The sequence below is a fragment of the Acomys minous genome (assembly GCF_964271855.1).
Source record: "Acomys minous genome assembly, chromosome: 4".
NCBI lineage: Eukaryota > Metazoa > Chordata > Mammalia > Rodentia > Muridae > Acomys > Acomys minous.
In genome coordinates, this window is record NC_140486.1 from 22,025,842 (window position 1) to 22,034,138 (window position 8,297).

Below are 8,297 nucleotides of genomic sequence, written 5' to 3' on the forward strand. Positions count from 1 at the left end.
TATGTGCAGACTTTGTCTCTGAAAAAAGATAGAAAAGCTCCCACGAGAGCTGGCTTGATTTAGCATAGAGTGGGGGGCGCTAGACTTTGTTTCTGAAAAAAGATAGAAAAGCTCCCACGAGAACCGGCTTGATGTAGCATACAGTGGGGGGCGCTATTCTCCCTCTAGCACAGCTTCCTCTTTCTTTGCACAGCTTGATTCCCAGTTGAAACATCTTACTCAAACTCTTATTGTCTTCATCATTTGTGTCAGGATATCACTATCTACAAATACTTATTTTGTGTTCAAAATAGTACAGACTACTAGAGTTGAGGTAAGAGGGTTTTTTCCCTTCACAAACATTTCTTTCTCTCCTATTGTCATTTCAGTTTCCCCACATTTTTCTTCTTCTTCACTTTTATCTGAACTGTTCTTTGAACTAAGAAAATGAGTAGAGAATAATATTTAAACCAGTGCGAGTATAAAGGATCACATTACTGCTGACCTTTCTCATAGGAAGAAAAGTCTGTTAGTTCTGACTTACAGTAAACAGTGCAGCACTATAGCACACGGAGCTAATGTATTTGTTTTGGTAAACTTTCAGATTTTAAAAATAAAAGGCCTATGACAGTAGCTCAGTGATAGAGTATTGTTATAGCATGTGAGAGGACCCAAGTTTGATGTCTAGCATGACAAAAACAAACAGGCAAAAATGAAAAGAAATAAAAGAAAAACCTAAAGACTGGAACAGAGCCATCTAGTTTACCTAAGCATGGAAGGACACAAAAGAGTATCTTTGCATGATCAATTACATAAAATGAATACCATTTAGTAGCTTGGGGATACCTGATCTCATGACAAGTTAATATATGGACAAGTGATACCAACACAACCTATATTAAATATGACACCGTTCTCTCTCTCTCTCTCTCTCTCTCTCTCTCTCTCTCTCTCTCTCTCTCTCTCTCTCGCTCTCTCTCTCTCTCTCTCTCCTATCCAAAATCCCAGTGAGGTGTGTGTAGGTGTTGTCTCCAGCAATAGGGACTTCTGGAAGCTTCGTTTGTTGAACTGAGATGCCCAGCTGAATCTATCTCCCTTTCTCCCCCATTTTTGGTGATTTCATTCAGATACCCTCCACATAGGTATATGTTATAGGAAGCCTGAGCTCTACTAGGTTTCCGTACAAACCCTCAAAAGGCCCTCAGTTTCAGTTCTCCCTCCTTTTCCTCCCTCCTTGTCCTCCTTCCTACTCATTCTCCGAATGTGTTCATTGCTTTGGTAGGCTATCCATTTCCACTATATTAACCCTACCTATCCACAAGCATGGGCGATCTTTCTGTCCTCTGATGTCTCCTTCAATTTACTTCTTCAGTGTTTTAAAGTTTGTATTGTACAAGTATTTGACTTGCTTAGTTGGAGTTACACCAAGATATTTCATTCTTTAAGGCAACTCTGAAAGGAATTGTTTCCCTGGTGTCTTTCTCAGCCCTTTTGTCATTTGTATATTGGGGGGCTGCTGATTTTTTGTGAGTTATGTTTGTATCCGGCTACTTTGCTGGAAGTGTTTATCAGCTATAGAAGCTTTCTGGTAGAGTTTTTGGTGTTATTTATGTATTCAATCATATGATCTGCAAATAAAGATAATTTTACTTCTTCCCTTCCTGTTTTTATCTTCTTGATCCCCTTAAGTTGTCTTACTGCTCTAGTTCAGACTACATTGTACTATATAAGTGCTATATTGAATAGTTGTGGAGAAGGAGACTACTTTGTTTTGTTCCTGATTTTAATGGAAATGATTTTAGTTCTCCTCCATTTATGTTGACATTGTCTTTGAGTTTGTTGTAAATCACTTTATTATGCTGAGTTCTATCTCTTCTATCTTTAGACACTCCAGGACTTTTATCATGAAGGACGGTTGGATTTCATCAAAGAACTTTTTTGCATCAAATGAGATAATCATGTAGTTTTAGTCTTTCACTCTGTTTACATGGTGGACCGCATTTATCAAGTTCCATATTATGAAACATCAAACATCCTTGCATCTCTAGATGGAAGCACACTTTATCACGGTGGATGATCTTTTTGGTGTTCTTGGATATAGTTTGTAAGTATTGAGTGTTTGTCTATTTTTGAAACTATGTTCATAAGGAAAATTGGCCTGTAACTCTCTCATTTCATTGAGTCCTTATATGGTTGTTGTAGCCACATGTTTATGGCCTCGTAAAAAGAATTAAGCAGTGTTTCTTCTATTGGGGGGGTGGGTTTGAGAAATTTTGGTGTTAATTCTTTTTTGAAAGTCTGGGAGAATTCTGTACTGAATGCATCTCACCCTGGACTTTTTTTGGTTGAGACACTTTTAATTACTGCTTGTATTTAACTAGGGGCTATAGGTCTATTTAAATTGCTTATCTGATCTTGATTTAACTTTGGTGGGTGTTTTATATCAAGAAGATGAGCTGGGCAGTGGTGGTACATGCCTTTAATTCCAGCACTTGGGAGGTAGAGGCAAGGGAATCTCTGTGAGTTCAAGGCCAGGCTGGTCTACAGAGCAAGTTCCAGAACAACTACAGATGTCACACAGAAAAACCCTGTCTCAGAAACCCAGAAGAAGAAAATGAAGAAGAAGAAGAAGAAGAAGAAGAAGAAGAAGAAGAAGAAGAAGAAGAAGAAGAAGAAGAAGAAAAGAAAGAAAGAAAATGGCCCACTTCTTTTATATTCTCCACTTTGGTAGAGTAGACTTTTTTGTTGCTTTTTTGTTTTGTTTTGTTTCGTTGTTTTTATTGATTTCAGTCCTGAGTTTGATAATGTCTTGCCATCTACTCATTTTGGGTGTGATTTCTTCCGATTGTTCTAGGTCTTTCAGGTGTGCTGCTAAGTTACTAGAATGAGATTTCTCTAAGTTGTATTATAAGCACTTAGTGCTATGAACGTGTCTCTTAGGATCATCTTCATTGTGTTCTGTAAGTTTGGATATGTTGTGTTTTCATTTTCACTCAATTCTAGAAAGGTTTTTTTTTTCTTAACTTTTGTCTTGAATTATTTTTCATTAATTTGTGAGTTTTTTTTTTTTCAATTTCCATGAGTTTGTAAGTTTTCTGGGTTTTTTTTTTTCCTGTTGCTGTTGATGCTCACTTTAATCTATGGTGGTCAGATAAGACACAGGGTGCTATTTCAATTTTCCTGTATCTGTTAAGGTTTGATTTGTGTTCCAGCTTGTGGTCAGTTTTGGAGAAAGTTCTGGGAGCTTCTGAGAAAATGGTATATTCTTTTTGTGTTTGGGTCAAATGTTTTATAAATATGTTGGTTCTGTTTAGTTTATGACATCATTTAGCTCCAGCATTTCTCTGTTTAGCTTTTGTCTGAATGGCCTACTGGTGAGAGTTAGGTATTGGAATCACCTACTATCGACGTGTTAAGATCAATATGTGATTTAAGCTATAGTATTGTTTAGTTTATGAATTTGAATGCCTTTGTGTTTGGTACAGAAATGTTTATAACTGAAATAACCTCTTGGTGGGTTTTTCCTTTGATGAGTATGCAGTGTCCTTCTTTGTCTCTTCTGATTGGTTTTTGTTTTATGTCTATTTTTTTCAGATATTATAGTGGTCACATTGGCTTGCATCTTAGGTCCATTTGCTTGGAATATTTTTCCATCTTTTTGCCTTCAAGGCAGTGCCTGTCCTTGATGTTGAGGTGTGTTTCTTAGATGCAACAGAAGGAAGGATCCCATTTTCACATCCATTCTGTTAGCCTGCATTTTTTTTTAAATTGTAGAATTGAGACCATTAATGCTGAGAATTATCAATCAGCAGTGTTTGTAGCTTCCAGTTACTTTGTTGTTAGGGTGTGGGGGTGGTTCCCCATCTTTTGATTTACTGGTCTGGAATTATTTATTCTTTAGGGTGTGTGTGTGTGTGTGTGTGTGTGTGTGTGTGTGTGTGTGTGTGTGTGTGTTAGTGTTTATTTAACCTCTTCAGTTTGAAGTTTTTCTTCTATCACCTTCTGTGGAGCTGGATTTGCAGACAGAAATGCTTAAATTTGGTTTTAATCATGGAGTGCTTTTCTCTATTGTATTGAAAGTTTTGCTAGGTAAAGTTGTCTGTGTTGGCATCTGTGGTCTCTTAGAATTTGTAGAATATCTGTCCAGGCCTTTCTGGCTTTTAGAGTCTCCATTGAAAAGTCAGCTGTTATTCTAGTAGGTCTGACTTTATAGGTTACTTGATCTTCTCCCCTTACAACTTTTAATATTATTTCTTTGTTCTCTGTGTTTAGTGTTTTGATTACTATGTGTCAAGGGAAATTTATTTTCTGGTCTAATTTATTTAGTGTTCCAAAAGCTTGTTGTACCTTAATAGGCAGCCCTTCTTTAGGTTAGGGAAATTTTCTTTTATGATTTGTTGAAAATGTTTTCTGTGACTTTGACCTGGATTTCTTCTCCATCCCCTATTCCTATAAATTGTAGACTTGGTCTTTTCATAGTGTTCTGGATCTCCCAGGTGCTTTGTGCCTGGGTATTTTTAGATTTAACCTTTTCTTTTACCAAGGTATCCATTTCTTCTATCTTGTTTTCAATACCTGAAATCCTCTCTTTCCATCTCTTATATTCTGCTGGTGAGACTTGCCTCTGAAGTTCCTGTTTTAGTTCCTAAGTTGTTTATTCCCATTTTCCCATCTAATTAGATTTTCTTTATTGAATCCATTTCCACTTTTATGTCTTGAACTGTTTTTCTTCATTTCATCCCACTGTTTATTTGCGGTTTTATAGGTGTCTTTGATTTATTCATTTCCTTTTAAGGGAACTCTAACATATTCCTAAAGGCTATTTTGAAGTCCTTGTCTGGTGGTTCAGCTGTGTTACATTTCTCAAAGCCTCCTAATCGTAGAGTTGCTGGGGGAGACATTGTGTTTTTATGCAGATTTTATGGCTTCTAGACAGTCTAGTTTGGGATGACTATAGTGCTAGGTGCTCATATCTGGTCTCATCTTTGCTGGGCCAGTATTCCATTTCTTGTTTTCTGTTGCCCTTTCTGGTTCTTCGGAGAGGAGGGTGTCTTTGAGTTGCCAGATAGGAAATTCTTTTAGGATCCTGCCAGGTGTGGCCACCAGTGTTCTGGGTAGAATATTTCTCTAGGCACTGGGAGTTGACACTTGGGATGAGAATGGACTAGAAGTGGAAGGTTAGGGGGTGGAGGATGAGGAAATCAGGGTGTGCCAAAAGGATCTGCCTAGTCCCTCTGGAATGGGGGCTGAGAAGAAGAAAAGGCCACAGCAAGTAGTCTGATGCAGGGCTGGCATCCCCCGGGAGACTGGCTTTGAAGGATAGAATAAAGATCTGAACATCAGCTACCTGCTTCGCTGGAGAACATGCTCAGTGGGTTCCTGGGGAGTGTCAGCAGGAATTGGCGGCTAAGACAAAGGGATGGTGTGGTGAAGAAGTGTGCAGGAGAAGATCTGGGTTACTCCTTGGAGATGGGGACAGAGAGGACAGGAAGCAGGTGGTCTGCTGCAGAACTGGGGATGAGACTGGGAAACTGGATTTGGAGGAGAGCGGAGAGAGAGAGTGAAGGTCTGAAGATGACTAGCTGCATCCTTCCAGTGAGAGGGAAGTTGTGCCTAGTAGCGGCTGGTGATGTTGTAGACCCTACAGGAGATGTTTATTGGCACATTACTAAACCAGTATAATTCCTACCTAGATTCTAAATACTTATTCATTTTCCCAAATATTCATTCATATACACGCTGATAAGTGTGGCTCTCGTCCCCTCATCAAAGATGGAGATTATCACAGAAATCTATAACTGGTCCAAATGCAAAAAGCAGAGTGTCGGGTACCTAACCCCAAGTGATACATCTACAGTGTGACCTAAGGCAAGAGTTATCTTGCAGAAGAGGGGGTGGGGGTGCAAAGAGTGTAAGACACAGAGGACGAGGATGTCTGCAGTGAGATGTGACTTCTATACATGAAACTCTCAACGAAGTGGTTGACTAAATCAGACCCGCATAATGATATCTCCAGGCAACATTCCAGAGCAGATGAGGGAAACCTCATATCATCCCATGCCTAGACAAAGAGCTATGGGAGAAAGGGAGCAATCTGAAAAAGGGAGAATCATTCTTCTTCAGCATCAAACCACTTTATAAGTTATCCAGTCCCGAGCAGCCAGCTCTAAATGCATATACATATGAGCAACGCCTAATGGACTCACCAGGTTATATACATACACATATGTATATATAGGTAAAATATAATGATATAAAAAAGAGGTCGGTGATTAAGGGAAGGACACAGGTGTGTTGGAGAGGGGAATGATGCAAATATATTGTATGAAATTAAAAAAACAAACCTAAATAAAAGAAAAATGTGCCAAGAATAGCCTATGCAGTGCTGAAGAATTCGCTGGAGGGCTTGCATGACTAAACACCGCTTGTGCAACACTCTGGACTAAAGATGCAATCATTGGCACAGTGATAAGGAAACTGACCTTGGAGCCAGAGTCCAAAACTACACTCCTATGTGTCTGCTACCTGGCATATGACAGAAACCAGCGAGGAAGGGAAGGTACATGTTTATAAACGTTGCTGGGTCAGCTGACTCTGCCTGTAGAAAATGCACATCTCTATGGGAAATCAGTTTATAAAGAATGCAGACCAGAACAGTAATACTTTCAAAAGAAAATGTCCTTGTGCCGCTGGCACACGCAAAGATTTCCAAACAGAACATAGAAACCCCCAACTACTTAAAGGAAGGTGTGTGTGATAAACTCATGTATATTAAAATTCTAATCATTTATCTGTTAAAAGACAAGATTTAAGAAAATGATCTGAAACAACATATAATCCAAGAGTGACATCCAAAGTAGAGAACTTCTGGAAACGTGTAAGACAAAGTTAGAAGCCTGCGTTCCAGGAGGCTCTCAGTAAGAATGTCACTTAAGGCCAGCGTGGTGGCGCACGCCTTTGATCCCAGCACTCAGGAGGCAGAGGCAGGCAGATGTCTGTGAGTTCAAGGTCAGCCTGGTCATCAAAGGGAGTCCAGGACAGCCGGGGCTACACAGAGAAGCCCTGGGGTGGGGGTGGGGGTGGGGCTGGGGGTTGGGGGATGTCAGCTAAGTACTACTGCTTTACCCAACTGCTTAGTGATGGCTTCCATGTCCCAACAACTCTGCTTCTCCAGATGGACCGGATAGAAGTGTGTTCCTTTGCTCTTTCCTTTTAAGATGGAACGCTGATTACGTAAGATACATTTGCTATAGGCAACTCATTAGGCAGTGTTCTTAAGACCTCGCTCTTTCTGTATATATTATGTTTAATGATTTTTTAAAAAACAGCCTTATGTCACACAATTTATGTTTTGGTTCTTGAAAATTACAAATTATAATTTGTATTTCCTTTTCATTTTTTTTAGATATATTTATTTTATTTTGCATGTAGGAACATTTTTGCCTGCATATGCATATGATATATGTGTCTAGTTTTCATAGAGGCCAGAAGAGATCATAAGATCCCCTGGAACTGAAGTTTCCAATGGTTGTGAGTCTCCGGGTGGGTGTTGGGAATTAAGCCCTGGTACTCTGCAAAAACCAACAAGTGCTCTAAACCCGGTGAACCATCTCTTTAACCCAACTTGCATTTCCTGTGCTTGGAATACAGGTATCTCATAGGTAGAAACCATTAACAACACGTTTAAAATATCCTTTGTATTTATTACATAAGACTGGGTCTTTTTCTCCCCTGAGACAAGATTTCTCTGTGTAGCCTTGGCTGTCCTAGACTCTCTTTGTAGACCAGGCTGGCCTTGAACTCACAGAGCTCCACTTGGCTGCATCTAAAGGCGTATGCAAGCATGCCTGGCTGATAGAATGAGTCTCAATACTGTGAACTTTAATAACAGAATTCTTGGAATTAAAACCCATCTCTGTTTATACTGTATGACACTGGGCAATTTTTTTTGACTGTTTCATGCCTGTATTGTGTCATTGTAAAATGACAATGCGAACAACAGCACCTGCCTTAGATACAGAGAGCTTGGTGCAGCTTCCGTCACTGTAAGGACTTGGGTGTTTGCCGGTTTTTATTAACTTCATGGTTGCTTAATAAATAGTTCAAGGCCACGGTGCAAATCTTGGCTATGGTTTCTAGAGCTTAGAGAACCGAAGAGGGAAAAGATGTGGAGTTAAGATTCCCAGAGCTCCTAGGGCAATGACCCACCCAGTCCAGTGATGCACAGCTACAGACACTGGTTGCTGTTGTACCTGAGAGGGGACTGAAGAGGCATATTTCTCCAGGAGATGAGAAGTGTACTTCTGTCTAAGCAAACA